The sequence below is a fragment of the Squalius cephalus genome, assembly GCF_949319135.1.
Source record: "Squalius cephalus genome assembly, chromosome: 2".
NCBI lineage: Eukaryota > Metazoa > Chordata > Actinopteri > Cypriniformes > Leuciscidae > Squalius > Squalius cephalus.
This window is the reverse complement of record NC_137123.1, coordinates 57,229,658-57,246,585: the sequence shown is the minus strand read 5'-3', so window position 1 is coordinate 57,246,585 and position 16,928 is coordinate 57,229,658. Positions and strand designations below refer to the sequence as shown.

Here is a 16,928-nt window from a genome sequence, read left to right as displayed (position 1 = left end):
AGGGGTTTTACTAACAGCCCTGTGTGCAACAAGTCTGATCATCACCTGCCATGTAATTGAACCAAAAAGATAAGACATTTACATAAATGCATATATTAACTAAGTGCATTTATTTATTTATTTTCCACTTAAAGGTTGGTGGGTGCCAAATACACCTTCGGAAAATACAAAACCACTGTGGTTTCAGCCAAAAAAATACTTTGTGCATCTTAAACACTGATTCATCTGTCATTTGCATATAGTCTGCAATGTTACACAAGTTATCTTGTTGTATGGTTGTCATAGTGACAGCACAGCTTTGACACTTTGTTGCATCTCCTTCTGGCTGGGCTGGTTGCCATGATCATCTTCCAGTGGCTGAAGAGAGAGAAAGAGAGGAGATGCCCCGCAGTGTGGAGACTTTACTGAACACTTTACATGGTTATTTACATGTGCCCTACTGAGCACACATCCTGATAGCGTCATTCATTTGATTATACTCTCCAGTTCTAGTTTGACACAGTACAAAAGTGAATAGTCGAGACATGCTCATCTACGTTTCTTGCCAGGAGAACATGTATTGCCCAGAGGTTGCTCTTTCATAGTTTGGGAGACTTAGGTGTACGAATAAAAACTGAAATAGGCTATACTATTCTGTGGGCTTTAATGGTGTACTATGTCATAGTTATGTTTTTTTTTTTTTTTCATTTAAAAAAACCCTTTAAACATTGTGTCATTTATGTTTGTTCCAAACAGCAAAAAAAGAAGCTAAGCAAGTCCATTTGCTTCCCATTATTCTGTAGTCTCGCCATCTAGTCTAAGGCAAATAATTGACATTAAAAAGATCTAAATTAAAGGCATGTTAGAGCATGATACTATTGGAAGCTCTGCAGGAAAGTAGGAGGAACACTCTTTGATCTAGCTAGCCTATACAAATTAATAAAGAAAAATCAGTATCAAGCAGTGCTAAAAGCAAATCTGTCAATGATATTACTAAATAGTTAGCATCTAGTTTTTAAATAAGTTTTAACACAATGTTACTTCGTCCGTGACAATATTTCAGCTATTATGTCGTGTATCTCTGGTATTTTCTGTCGGTTGTTTAGAATCAAATTCACGATGGTACTTTCCTACCGTTCTCGCGGTACTTCGGTCTCATATACACACCGCCGAACACGGTCGTTTGGAGCTGTTTATCATTCATTAGTATTAAAGTATTCTTGTCATAGAGAGAAGGGAGCTCTGAGACGCTGAATAAATGGGACATTTACCGACCAGGAACGACATTTCATACCTGCACGACATTTTCCTGACAAAATTTTCAAAACACTAACGATATTTTCTTCTGTAGTAACGTTACCGCGCTTTGTTCAAGTTTTGTAATGTAGATGTTTTGTAATGTAGATTGCAATGCAACTAGCTAACTTTAAACTTTAAGGGTTCTTTATAGTTTACAGCTATTTTTGTAGCTTAAGCTAGCTATTGTTTTAATAGCTTGCAAAGAAAAATAAAGTCAGCATGAAACAGAGGTTATAATACTCTATTATTCCCTAATGTGACATATGTGTTCTCGAACGAGAAAAAATGTAGGGTGAGACTTGATTTTATCCATCGGGAACTGACTGATTGCATGCATGGTTGTGTTTGCTATTGCTGTGTGATGTCGAGTGACTGGTTGTCCCACCCTCGTTGCCAGTAATGCCATCAGAGAAGAGATGTCGCTGCAAGATGGAGGGGAAGTTATTTTGACTAAAGATTACAAGGGCACATTAATTATTATTATTTTTATTTTTTTTAAAAACTGATACACGGATTAATAATTTATAATAAACACCGCAATATTCCACAAAAAAATAATTGTCAATTTTGATTTCATGGTCACTTTAAACTCTTTGGATGCATCCAGAGTTCTTGAAACATCCTTCCTCTGATTGGCTAAGAGTCACAGAGGACCTGTTCACCCCACCCTCCCCTGTGGTGTCAAGACAGTGGATGTGATGGGAAACTTGCCAATCTGCCTGTCAGTCTGCTGGTGGAGGATGACATTATCTCTCTACGCCCTGGCAGTGAAGCGCCAACTGAACTAAGAGGAATTCAGGTCAGAGAGCATACATGACACTCTCAAAGAAATAGTTCACCTAAAAGTGAAAAGACGTATGATTATATTTTTCTGTAGAACACAAAAATGAGAGATTTTGAAGAATATTCACAATTCTCTTTTCCATACAAAAACATACAGTGACCAGAGGCTGCCAAGCTGCAAAAAGGACAAAAAAGCAGCATAAAAATAGTCCATGTGACTCATGCACAATATTCTTAGTTCTCTGAAGCAAAACTTTGCTTTGTGTGACAAACAGACCAGTATTTAGGGAGCTTGACATATGCTTTATGTAAAAGAGCAGTGTGTTCATTTTTGTGTGAACCATTATAATGAATAAATAAGGCTATGTAAATACAGTTTGTTTCCAATGTGCCCAAGGCTACATACCTACCTTGCATCTTTTTATGCTGTTTTCAACAGATGAATTCCATTCTTTTCCATCACTGATTGGATCTAAATGACTTTCTCTTTGCACAAGAGCATAAAATGAGTGCTCTTACTCTGTCATAAAACTATTTTCTTTTCTCTGATTGGTCTATGAGGACAGGAGGAGGATCATGTTGTCTTATCCCGCAGTGATGTGTTCAGTCACCTCTCCTCCATCCCCATTGGATAGTGGAAGGCCCCACCCACATCGTTTGCTCCAACCACAGCCCTTCAGAGTAACGAAGACTCCAGCAGTCGAAGGGGGTTAGTAGGTTTTTTAAATTTTTAAATTGTCCTTCTTTTATTAATTCACTTTTCTTTTATTTTTTCTCAACACCTGTCAACCTTTTTGGTGTTATAGCTATCATTTTGCTATTTGTTTGCTCAATGATAAAATAAAATAAAAATAGGTCCAGTACTGCAAGCCAACAGAAACCAATAATCTGTGAGCTAATTCTTCAGAAAACTCTGTTATATTTTATTGACACATCAACATATTTATAGAAGTAAAAGACAAATGGTTTTAGATAACAAACACTATTGTGTCCCAGTGGTGTTCTAGTACTCTCTTTTGAATAAGAGTCTTTTAATGTTATTTCATCTGTGCCAGACACAAAACACAGATCCTAGTGGAGGACTTAAGAGCTTAAGGACTGTATTCAATATGATATTCCACTATTACAGCACTGTCACTGGATCAGCTTGTAACAACATGACAGAAATTATCATTGACAATGGCAAAGCATATCCAATACTTGAACTCCTAAACTACAGCCCCAGGATGTTCATAAGAGCAGGATTTATGGAAAAAAGCCCAGAATTTGCCACAGAATCTCTTTTGTATGGATCTTTTTATGTAGGAGGTGTTTGGAGCTCTCTCATCAAAGACCTGTGTCAGTTCTGGATAATGAACGTTTGCACATGTGCAATACTTACTAGAGAGAGGCCCAGCACATTTTGTCCCAGTGAGACTCATTTATTTATATTTTTTATTTTATTATTTTGACATATGTATTTTTATAAGAAGCAACTAGCATTGCTTTCAAAGTATATGTTTGTTTTAATTAGTATTTGTTCATTTTCAAGCTTCTTGCCCTGAAAAACAAGGTACCATGGTGTTTTGGTATTTCTTTTGTTAGTGTTGAACTGAAATAGCCTTTTCACTGTTTATGAAATGGAAAAATCCCCCTGTCCAGGATTGGTTGTAACATCTATCTGACCTTTATTCTCAAGGTGCTGCTCCTGGCTCTGAATCTGTTGCATATTTTGTTTGGCGTTCCTGGTGTGGGACCATGGCCTGTCACACTCCTGCAGCTATACCTGTAGGATATCCAAAAACGAGCATACACACATCTATACACTACATACTCTGAAACACACAAAATGCAAATACTTGTAATGTCTGAAATATTATAGTCCAAATCAACCATAAGGAGTGTTTTGTTACATATTTTGTGAGAACATGTGATGTAGTAGAGCAAAACAGGCACAATGTTTTATATTTAGAGGTACACTATGTAACTTTTGGCACTTTAGCAGTTAAAAAACAAGGCGTTTTGCAAAAGAACATTATTATGGCTGTGCTTCAGCTCTGCGTGACTGCGGATGAATATGTTTATGTTTAAGAGAGATAGATTATCCTTCTGCTCTTAACATATAACCAGTTTAGATGGAAACGATATCAAGCTGACTAGCTGAAGACGTTTCTGTAGCTTTGCCCATTAATAGACAAGGTTCTTCCTTAAAAATATATTCCAGCACAGCGCTACAACAACTATAATGAAATGACCTTTCACAATAGATAATGCTTTACAGTGAACTGAGAGCGACATATGCCAATTTATCTGTTCAATTAAATACCTTACTCACCCGTTGAGTAATAAAACACCATCTTCGCGTCACTTTTACAACAATTCAGATCCCTCAGTGCTCGCCATCCCCGAAAAACCAAGCCAATGTTAATTCTTGTTTTATGACGAGCTCTGTCACGTGCTCTTTTTGCCAGCACTCTGTTCTGTTCAGGGCTTGATTCCCCGAAGGTTTCAGATGCAGTGTGCTCCATATCAACCTTTCTCGCTCGATGTGACAACTAACCTATGTCATTACCACACCATACATGCGTCAAAGTAGCCGGAGCAACTTTTTTCTCTATTTACGGATATGATGAGACATATATCGTCTCGACATATATCGACATATATCGTCTACGGATATGACGAGACATATATCGATATCGTTTCCACTCGCACTGGCGAGTGACATATGTACAATTTCCCACAAAAACCATCCCATTAGGTCTAAAATATAAACAATTATAACAGGCTTACCATAGTGAATCAGTGTAAGATAACACATTTTGGAAGAAGAGCTGTTGAAGTATTGATTCATTATTTAAATTTTGTTCATTTTAAACAAAAAAAGTTGCATAGAGTTTCTTTAAAATGTTGACCATAAAATAAAAATGCATCTCTTGCTAATACATCAAATGTTGTGTTGCAGGTTAATGTTGTTTTACCTCTGTTGCCCCTGACTTTCCCCCTGCTTTTTCTGGTGTGCATGTACAGAGAGACCCGTATTCATTTACAGATGGGCTCGCAGCCAGCGGACTGGTGGGTATGTTCAATAAAGAGGAAACCACACAATAGCTGGCTGTATTTTTATTGCTCACAACTCTAACCATGTGAATGAATATATTGTTGGTAATGATTTGGAATGTGAAACTGATGTCCATTTCATTGAATTGGAAATGTGGAAGTTGACCTTCAAGAAATGTTACTCAGTGTTCTGGGGTCAAACATTGACTCTCTGCCACACCGCTAGTTTGCAGCTCAGTCTGGGATCTGGAACTGTAAGTGCAACCAAGCAAATAAGACTTGCATGTAAGAATTAGGACATAAAGGCACGCTTATGCATGTCATTGCATTCAATAATCAACTGCAACCTGCAAACTTGATGTTTTATCTTTGAAATAAATGCTACTTGTTTTGATGTTTTTTTTTTTTTTTTATCTAATCTATTCATATGTTTTTAAGTGAATGAATGTCAAAATACTTTTTGGGGGCTGTGTATATTGCCTAGTGTTTCTGCACTACAATGATAACATCTTTCACTTAAGGTGACGTTGGGGCAGTGAATGCTATTCTATCTCTCTCAAAGTAATGCAATACTGAAATGAGAGCTTTGAGTGTGTACCAGAATGCACTTGGTCACAGTATCAGCATGCAGGAATATCTGTGAACAAATCCCATGTGATCTTAGTGTACTCTATACTTAAATGTATTCATAAATATAACAAAAACATCCTTGTTGGTTTTTGATGGTCCTGAAATGGTTTATAAATGGGTCTAATAATGTCTTAAATTAAATCAAGATGATAACGATATTGAAATGTGGGGTATGGTACTGTACACTGTAAGAAAAAAATCCATAGAAAAATGGAAAAGGTACTGGTAATCAGTGGCACATTATCCAGTAAGATTACTGACATTTCCTTTGACCCTAAAACACAGAGTACATTAGGCCCTATTTTTTATTGACTTTTCCTAGAGTCTAGGGTTGCACAATTTATCGGGATCATAATGGTTATTGGCCAATAGTAGAGCATTTTTAATTAATCATATTAATTAATACCATGGCTTTTATTCAGTATTGTACGTTTATTCTAAAAATATCATCGTAATATTACGGTTACTGATTCATCAGTGTTATAATTTTCAAATTCCATCAAAAAATTTTCAGAAAACTGTAATTATATTGCTAACAGTGCATGTGTTCATATCTACAGGCTTCTCCACCTCCGCAAATGATCCTTTGGGAACAGAGAATGAGTGTGGCAGCCTACACTCTGCCCTCCATCTCCTACTCTGGACACCCAGAGATCACTGCTCCACCTTCTGTGTCAATGAGACGGCTTCCTTTCTCACATCTCACAAACCGGTGAGCATGCACACATGCATACATGCATGAACATCCTTAGACGCGCGTGACCTGTACACGCACCACCAATAGTAAGCAGTTACTATGTTTATGCCTACTGCATACTGTACACTGTATACAGAAATAGTATGTGAAAAAATGCATTATGTAAGGAAGGGGTTTATTTTATGATAATAATTTGTAGATTATACATTATCCCACTCTTTGCTTGGCTGCTTACCAAATAAATAAAAGGTCAGGAAATATTTCTTACATTTTTAGTATTTATTGAAATTGTTTCTCATGAATTCATAAATCATTATTATGCTAGAGAAAAGAGATCATGAGTGTTTTTTAGTTTTATAGTTTTTTTTGCTCTCCTCCCAGAAAAGTTGCGTCTGAAAGGGAAACTCCTGCAAATGCATATGTAATAAGGTCAGCCGCAAAAATAACCCTGTCCACGCGCTAATTGTTCACTGCGTGTCTTTAGTAAATCCTGACAGTAGTTTTTTAATGCCAAAACAGGGTTTGCGCTTCAGTTTTCATTTTTAAGTTTAAGTTTGCATAATTTTGTTGTGCTTTTGTCATTTTATTATTATCATTTTATTTAGCTTTAATTTCATTGTATTTCAGTACTTCAACTTAAATTATTTATTTCAATTTTCATTTAGGTGTTTTAAGTACAAGTTTTTCATCTAGTATTTTTATTTTATTCAAACTTTATTTCCATTAATGAAAGCAATTTTTAATAGTTTTCGTTTTACTTAACAATAACATCATTGATGTATCATATAGGAAATAAAAAGGGTTATTTTTGAATTTTTTATCTGATTTTGTGTAAAAATAAGCATCTTAACAGATCAAATAATCAAGAAGCAGATGTTAAAAATTGCATTTTTTATTACTTTTAGTTCATTCTTCACATTGCACTGTGTAAAGCTGAGTACTTTACATTATGGGACATTTTAGTATATGCAGCATTAGACAGAAAATCTGTACACTGCACAGTAGAACTGCTAAATAGCATGAGTAGTATGTTATTCCAAACATAGCTCTTAAGGCTCTTGTAATAATTGCTTTAATGAGCTCATTGTTTCTGCCTAAAATGATTGCATGATGTTAGCTAACTGCATGATTTGTATTTTCTTGAACTGTACATTTCTGAAATATGGAGATTACTTGGACACAGTGACGTCTGATAACAAATTACTCTAAATTGTGATGTAGAAACATGCGTTTTCTGTAAAGCTGCTTTGAAACGATGTGTATTGTGAAAAGTGCTATACAAGTAAATGTGAATTGAACTGAATTGAATTGAGATTAACGGTTTCATAATATCACAAACTGTGTATTTTACAAATTACACTGAGAACAATATGTTATTTTTGTCCTAAGGAGATCTTCAATTGTTCTCATATGGCTCAGCTGATGTAATTTTGGGTGCATGCACTGAATTCTGGGATGGTGAGGATATTCAACACCTCACCGACTCTGACAGGTCTTCAATCTACTGTAGATTCATGCTGTGAACTCTGTATGTGTGAGTGTTAGAGCACTAGACGCAATGGAGTGACCTGCTGTGAGTCTGAGTTCATTCACAATTGAGTCCAAGTACCCCATCTCTAGTACATTTACTGCTGGCACACCCTCTAGACTCTAGAGTATCTACTGTTGGCTTAAAGGCAGGGTAGGCGATTTGTTCCAGAATTTTTTTTTTGTTATGCTGGTTGAAAGTCTCTTCACATCCTGATAGCAATCACTAAGTTAAGTGGTATATATATATATACTGTATATATATATATATATATATCTCATCTGTGGAAGGCGTAGGACCATAAAATGTTCGTCTAATCGCTTCAACTTATGTATTTCCATATATCCGTGCACCTGCTCACGCAGACATCACACGTCGAGTGTATCATGCTAGAGTTAGACAGACGTCAGTCACTGAGCAGCGCAAACGAAACAGCAGCCACCTTTAACAGTTCCTCCAGATCCAAAACAACGAGCTTATGTTGCGTTCACGCCATAACTACTGTAATTTGGAAGAGATGGAAACCTGTGACGTTATACTCGGAGTGGTTCGTGACTCAAATGTATGCGTTTCTATGTCAACACTATAAACGCTGAAATGATTCTGCAGCAGTCAGGTGGTTCAGGTCAGAGCTCTTTAAGTTGTTTATGTTCATTACTGACCTACTGACCAGTGTGTGGCTGTTTCCTTTAAGCCACTGTTACAACCACATGACTCGCAAATAGATGACACCTGTGTGGAACTGCCTTTGAACCACAATACTGACACTACAGGTACATGGTGATATTGTCTGATTATAATTGTGTGAAGAATTATGATCATGTATTTGATTAAAAAAATATCTGGAGGTAAACTGTGTGTGTGTGTGTGTGTGTGTGTGTGTGTGTGTGTGTGTGTGTGTGTGTGTGTGTGTGTGTGTGTGTGTGTGTGTGTGTGTGTAGATGACTTCAATATCACACCCCTCAGGGAGCAGACCTTTCTTGGTCTGGTGTCGTCACAGTATCAAGCTCGTCCTGATGTGGTTAGACTTATCTCAGGGCTGGACAGTGCTTGCATTCGTTTTGTCTATTTTTCTATTAAAGAGGAAGTTCGAAGTAAGGTCAGCAGACACAAACACTCCTACACATAGTAATAGCCTGAGGCATTTTGCCCCCCGGTTAATGCTAACCAATAGCCTGAACAGATCAGATGAAATGGGAAGTCATTTTAAAGGCATTAGAGGAAAGTTTCTATAGCTGTATAAAATATAATACATTTAAATATAAATTTAAATACATTTAATATGACATACACTACCATTCAAACGTTTGGGGTCAGTAAGATTGGGTCATAAAAGTCTCACCAAGGCTGTTTATTTGATCAAAAATACAGTAAAAACAGTAATATTCTGAAATATGATTACAATTTAAAATATTGTAACTGTTTTCTATGCTTATATATTTTAAAACGTAATGTATACCTGTGATAGCAAATCTGAATTTTACTCAGTCTTCAGTGTCACATGATCCTTCAGAAATCATTCTAATATTCTGATTTGATGCTCAAGTAACATTTATTATTATCATTGTTGTTGAAAATGGTTATGCTGCTTAATATTATGTAAAAATCGTGATACAATTTTTTTCAGGATTCTTTGATGAATAGAAAGTTCAAACAAATGTATATTAAATATATATGTATATATATATATATATATATATATATTAGAGGTGGGCATAGATTAATTTTTTTTAATCTAGATTAATCTAGATTAATTTTGAAATTAATCTAGATTAATCTAGATTAAAATGGCTCATTTGAATTCTGCCGAAGGCATTCAGAATATGTGTGCTACCCAAATAATGACTATAAAAGTAAGTCTTTGAGAACGGGTTTCTCCAGCCAGGTGGCGCATTAGACCAGGGGCTCATCTCCTGTTTCCAAAATGCATCACAAACTGCTTGAGAAAGCTGTTCTACTCATAGACTTTAAAAGGTTACTACTGTACTGTTACCGTTCGTAGGCAACATTAGGTAGGCCTATGTTATTATCAACTACTATAGGCTATCAATTAGGGATGGGCGATATGGCCTAAAATCCATATTGTGATATACATTGCAGCCTCTTGCGATAACGATATTATAATAAAACCATTTCAGAACAGGTTACACAGACCCTGCTAAACAACTGCTAAATGTTTTTTTTTTTTTTTTTTTTTTTTTGAAAGGGTGTATGTAGTTTTGAGAACATATATTGTGCAAAACTGTAAGTATACAACATAATTTTGCAGATAAATAAAATTTAAGTACACTAGCTGCAGAGACTTAAGTAGGTCTAATGTTTATTATGGCTTGGAGCTTATGAAACCCCAAATTTAAAATTAGAATATTGTCTAACTGATGTCTTTTCAGTTAAAAAGAAACACAACAACGATTCTTAAAATCGGGCGCAGACAGAGATTATGTGCTACACCACTAAGATATATTGGGAATAATACGCGCGCGCTGGTATTCAGTGATATGTTTCGTTTTGAATTTGAGGTGGTAGAACGGATTAGTCGTGTGTTAACTTACCGAACTGTTACACCACACAGTCTACGTCGGACGGCTTAAATCCGAACCAAGTCCAAATAATGGTTGTTGCACCGATCTTTTACACCAGCTTTCACTTTCAGCCATGTTTACTTAAGATGACGACGAATATGATGCGTTGCAGCCGGGTGTTCCACGCGGCCGCGGGTAGATTGCGTCATCATAGCTTGTGTAGCTTGAGCCATCTCCCAACCCAACTTGGAGAATAGATTAACGGCGATATTTTTTTTATCGCGCGATAAGAGTCTCGCGTTAACGCAGCGCGTTAACGCCGATAACGGCCCACCACTAATATATATATATATATATATATATATATATATATATATATATATATATATATATATATATATATATATATTATCTTTGGAATTATCTGCAGTTTTACACTGACAAAACATGCACTACAATACCAGGAATGTGTATAAAAAAGTAAATGGGGCCTTTGTTGACTTTAGGTCAGGTTATGATTGTTGGATAGGAATGTTCTTTGCTTCAAAGGATGTTGATCCAGGAACATGTCCTGAATCATGTCACGTACTCAGCTGCTTTTTAACATTTTCATTATTCAAGCAATGTCGGATGATTGACTGGTACAAATGTTTTATTCATGTTATTTACATTTTGAATCACTCCATGAGTAGGTGTTTGCTGAGAAAATGGGACTGGAGACAGGATGGAACTGTCACATCTCCCTCCAATCAGAGAGCTTCCCTCTCGACCCAGATAACGTGGAGGAGCCAGAGACAGAGGAAGGTGAGAGACAGACACATGCTGGCTAGTCTATGGCCAATTGTTGAATTTTAAACGGTACTGTTCACTGATTTCAGAGGAGGAAATTCTGCTAAGAGACAGTGTCAGAGAGAGGACAGAGTCAAGAGCCATGGAGCATGTCTTATCGAGGACTTAAACAGGGTGCCACTCATTTACATTGTTAACACTTCAGATATCTACAAAGGAATTATGTAGACCTTCTAAGAAGCTGTTCTCTTTGTTGGGACCAGGAGGTAGGATTCCAAACTGATAGACAAGCTGTACGCACACACACTTTGACATAAATAGAGATAACCTGATTCTTGTTTTTCCAGGCCAAACTTCCAAAAGGAATAGAGAATGTGAGGCCACATCTGCAGAACATTGATAAATGTTCCATTGCTGGTCCCTTTATTCAGACTGCACATCGACTGCACATCCCAGAGTAAGACAGACACACACACACACACACACACACACACACACACACACACACACACAAACAAACAACCATCCTTTATTTATTTATTTGTATTTGTTTTGATTAAAATTAATTTCATACATTAGTTGACAGCACTAATATATATATATATATATATATATATAATTTTTTTATTCTTCTTCCTATTAATCAATCCATTTCCCATGTGTTGTTGGTCCACTACTGATGCAAGTTTACATTATTTTATATATAAATATATACAACATCTTTTTAAAATATCTCTTTATCAGATAAATTAAATGAAGCAATCCTTGATTCATAAACACCCCCCAGAGGAAGACCAATAGCAGTTGCAGTTGCTTGTTTTTGGCTTGTTTTATCAGAGCTGATTGCTTGTTTTTCTAGTGAGATCTGGCAATACTGCTCAGATTTATTCATATCATCGTCAACAAAGCAACCATTATAACCATTATGTGTGTGTGTGTGTGTGTGTGTGTGTGTGTGTGTGTGTGTGTGTGTGTGTGTGTGTGTGTGTGTGTGTGTGTGTGTGTGTGTGTGTGTGTGTGTGTGTGTGTGTGTGTGTGTGTGTGTGTAGTTGAATGTGAGATGGTGTGTATCATGCAGGAGGATGGAGAGGTCGTGTGGTGCCTCGGGAGCAGTTAAAACATCAACAACAATGATATCTTCCCACAAAGTGATATCAGGTGATCCTTCTATCCTACAACTCAACTCCACTCATTTCCCTACAATCTGCCAAGAATGCATTTGCTCATGACATGACATTACTCATTTTAATATTTTAACACCCTAATCCCAATTCATTGTAATGTTAGCATGAAACATTGTTGCATTAAAATTGCCATGTCATAGGGAAGACTGGGGTTAGTTGTCACACTTTTTACTCCAGTGAATATTTCTCAGGGCAGATTTATTTTTGAACATCAATTTCTGTGTAGACATACCTTATAATCTTGCCTAATTTTATTATTTTAATTCTTAATATTCACTTATAATGTTAATAAAGTTTTTGCACAAAAAAACAAACAAACAAATATACCGTCAGATCCAATACAGTCAGCTGTGCTCTTCATTACACTGTGCCTCGTTTACTAAACAAAAGCGAGTCCTTTCACTCTTTCATTTGTCCTGTTGTCTACAGACTCAAGTGAGTGGAATATGTCAGAAACTGAACGTGCATCTGTATACTGTATCCAGTGTAGACAGCGTCAGTGATTATAATTGATTCTATTCGACGATCACATCATGTGTAGGCAAATGTCAGCCGTTAATCGACTGAATGCCAATGGGCAGGGTCTAAAGTGTGATGATGTATAACTATTCATCAATAGCCGCGTTTCCATTAAAGATTCGCGCAAAACTTTTGCGATTTTTTCTAAATATCGATAAAAAACTATTGCGAAATGACGGCGTTTCCATTAACCGATGTTATGCGACTAAAAAGTCATTTTTTCCTCTCGCGATAAGTCATTCCAAAAATCATGGCAACGGACGTTGGTAAGTTTATATATATATATATATCACAGCCACGTACCGCACTAGATGTTATTATTATTAATGGAAGGAAACGTAGGCGTGTTATCCAAGCATTAATGGCAAGGAAAGACCTATACTGTGTCTGTGAGCGGCACATATGAGGTGTTTCTGGGTTTTTCTCACTAATTTCTGCTCCGAGGTCTTGATTGTGGCATTTCTTTGATGTTTATAATCCAGTATTTCTGTCATTCTTTTGTCTTTTATGAATTAAATAAAGAACTCCGTCTCGTATTCTGTCCAAACACACCGCGCCTTCTAAGTCAGGTGACCTGTAAATGCGCAAAAAACTGTTTCCATTGCAGTTTTGCGAAATATTTCTTTTTCGAATTGCCTGAAAAACCACCTCATGCGAGCGTAAAAACTTTTTTGCGATAAAAGCGAGTTTTTGTGAAATTGACGTGTTTCCATTGAGCGTATTTTCAATTAGCAATTTCAATTTGCGCAATTTGAAGGGTAATGGAAGGCTCCAAAGGCAGTCATATGCAAACGTATTTGCCCGTGTGTCGTCACAGATCCCGCAATATCAAAACGAGCTTTTTTTAGAGCTTAAATAAATGTTTTGTTTATAATGAGGAGGATGATTTAAGATATGGAACTTGCAAGATGTTTTAATGGTACCAAAGTCCTCTTATATGTCACAAAATCAAGGCAAATTTGATTTCTCATGTCATGACCCCTTTAAACATGTCAACCTTTTGCAGGCCATGTTGTTGTACTATATGGGATAAGTTGTCACAATGGCACAAATCCTGGTTTCACTAATATAGCCAAGTCTTTGTAAGTGGAATCACTTGCCGTTTTATCTGCATTATTGTATTATGTGCATTTTTATTTATTACATGTATGTATTTACAAAATAGTTGTGTATAGCATATATTATATTATATCAATCAACTGTACATTATCCATTGTTTCCGATCTATTAATTCACAGCATTGCATTAGATCCTCTGGTTCCCGCATGTTGTTGGTCCACTTCTGATGCAGAGGATGGAACTTTGAACACATCAGACTCTCTGAGCGTAATTCAGCTCTCTAGCGCCATCTGTGGGCTGGCCTGCACAGTACAGTTTAACCAACAGGACAACAACACAGTCATCAGGCTCATCAAACAGGTAAATGAGGACGCACATTAACGCTCACACGTGTACATGGATGAATGTATAATATATGATGAATTTGTGGTGAATGCACTTTATAATGTTGTTTTCCTCAGGCACGTCACACCACGGCAGGCATCAGAAAGTGCTTTCTGTTCTTGTTCCAGTGTCAGCTGTCCCTTGTCCTCATTCAGGTATAAGAGAGGACTAGGAGGGCCACATAAAAAGATGAATTTAATTTAAAATTTTAAAAAGTGACACAAAATCACAATTTGAAAATAAATAAATAAAAAACAATCTAATAAATTAAGACACATCCTTCTGCCATAAAAATCAGACGACTGCCAGTGAAGGCAAATGTATCAGATACAGAGTCTAGGACAATTCAGATATGACACAATAATATGATGCAATACTGCAATTAAGTAATACTACATTAACACATCACACCAATTGTGCTTGTATATAAAATGTATTTTTAATTAAGTTAATGAATTAAACATGAATTCATTCATTATTTAATCCATTTCTTATTTGTCTATATTTTTAATGAATCATTCAAAATTAGCATTTAATTTTTAGTTAAGAATGAACTGATTCCCTCATGTTAGGAGGACATCTAGGACTCCATAACATCGGACTCTTTTGCTCTGTCCCACATGCACTCCTTTTCTTTGACTTTGCTATTTCTGTCAGAAGTAATGAGTAACACATCTTAAGCTCAGGGTTTGACAGGCACAGCTGAGTAAGCCTGTGTGTGTTTGTTTATTTCCACAGATTCTGGCGTGTGTGTCAACTTCCTCCTCCACTGGGCACAAGTGATGTCCTCTTTCTGTCCTGTTTCTATTTTCCCTTACTCAAGCATGAACGAATGTTCTAAACAATAACCCAACATTTCAAATACACACTAAAAGTGTAAAAAAAAAAAAAAAAAAATGATAGGAGGGCTCCTAAACTTTCAGATAAGTGGTTGGTCATCTTTGATTCCTAAGATTTAACCTGCTCCAATCATGAATGTTAGATAAAATTCTTGTATATAAACATGTATTGTAACAGTCCCATACGTTTCATATATAAGATAAATATCATCATTTTATTATGATTTACTCTTCTTTTATTTCAGTGTGTCCCTTCTGGGAAAGCCATCGGCCAATTCCGTCATGAAAGTTCCAACTGGGAAAAATCTCAGATTCCTACCAAAAAAGATAAAGAAAGGGCGAAGCTTGACAAGGGGTATGTCATGCATTTTCTGAACATTTTAATTCATCTTTCATTGGCTTGTAAGAGCATTATCTGCTTATTGTTAAATACACTTATTTATTTTGAATAATTGATCAGCTAAAGTGATGTACAGTAATTTTGTGTAGACATTGTGGATGTTTGTGCTGTGTTTCCTGGTGAAGTTTGGTCTCACACCGTCTGCACCTTCCTCGCATGCTTTGGCCTCCTGCTGCACAGCTTCTGTCTTGATATTAACCACCCAACTGTCACCCAACAGCACAACTCATGTATGTGGAAATATATGTGATACATGTAGACTAGCTGTGTAATAGCGTTCTAACATACAGTAATACTCTTTCTACTGTATTTCTGCAGTATACGCCATAGATATGTATACGTAGATGCCACATTCAATCTCTCTAGACACTTTGACATCTTTAAACATTAACATGACGTTGTTCATCACTCACACTAACAAATCAATAAATTTCATTAAATTTTCATACAGCCTAAGGCTGTAAAGACAAAGAGCTATACAATTCCAGGTGAAATGGGATAACCTTTCAGAGATGGGAATGTGCTGGTTTGTGTTTTTATGTATAACTCAATATGCAATATTATCCATATGCCGAATTATCACATTAATGATAAACTACATGCTGTGAAAATCATCTGCAAATGTCTATTGCAGATATAGATATTCATACATGTGAATAACTAGGTTGCAGATGCACAGTTAACCTGCTCTCGAGTGTTCACGGATTTGACCATTCCAGTATGGTGGATAGCTTACGTATAGTAGCTCATAGAAACAGACAATAATGAGTCATATGTATACTATATAAATCTATGATATACACTATGTCTCACAATGGCATTTGCTCATCGGATACTGTATGGTAGGTTCTACATTTGGTTTGAAACTTACTTCACGAGCTTTAAAAAAAAGTATGTTTTATATAGTATACATGGTTGTAGTATGAATGAGCAAATCCTCTCCCATAGGATAGTAAAGTCACCATTGAATGCGCACTTCAGAATCTCACTGGAAGTAGTAGGTCATCCGGTACTTTTCGCCTACTGTTTTATAAATACTATGAATTTGTTTTTTTATAATACACTGTTTTTCACCTACTAAATAGTGTGGAAGTAGACATATTCGCACACAGCGCTTGTATGTAAATATATGTATATATGTACTATATGATATACACTATTTCCCACAATACAATGTGTCCAAGATGACTTTCGCTGTGTCTGAAATTGCATACTGATTAGTAGGTACTACATTTGGTTTAAAACCTACTTGCGACCGTTACAAAAGTATGTTCTAT

The 16,928-nt window shown here is 36.2% G+C and overlaps 1 pseudogene across 1 annotated transcript; it reads left to right on the top strand.

The window, feature by feature from the left end:
• The first annotated feature begins 5 nt into the window (after nt 1-5).
• Nucleotides 6-15,281, top strand: LOC307149522 (transmembrane protein 94-like; annotated as a pseudogene). The gene is made up of 14 exons (XR_013824046.1): nt 6-420; nt 1,886-2,077; nt 2,628-2,774; nt 3,367-3,471; nt 5,006-5,119; nt 6,291-6,442; nt 8,922-9,054; nt 11,170-11,281; nt 11,356-11,440; nt 11,614-11,723; nt 12,316-12,424; nt 14,208-14,388; nt 14,490-14,567; nt 15,151-15,281. The product of XR_013824046.1 is annotated as a transmembrane protein 94-like (transcript).
• The last annotated feature ends 1,647 nt before the right edge of the window (nt 15,282-16,928 follow it).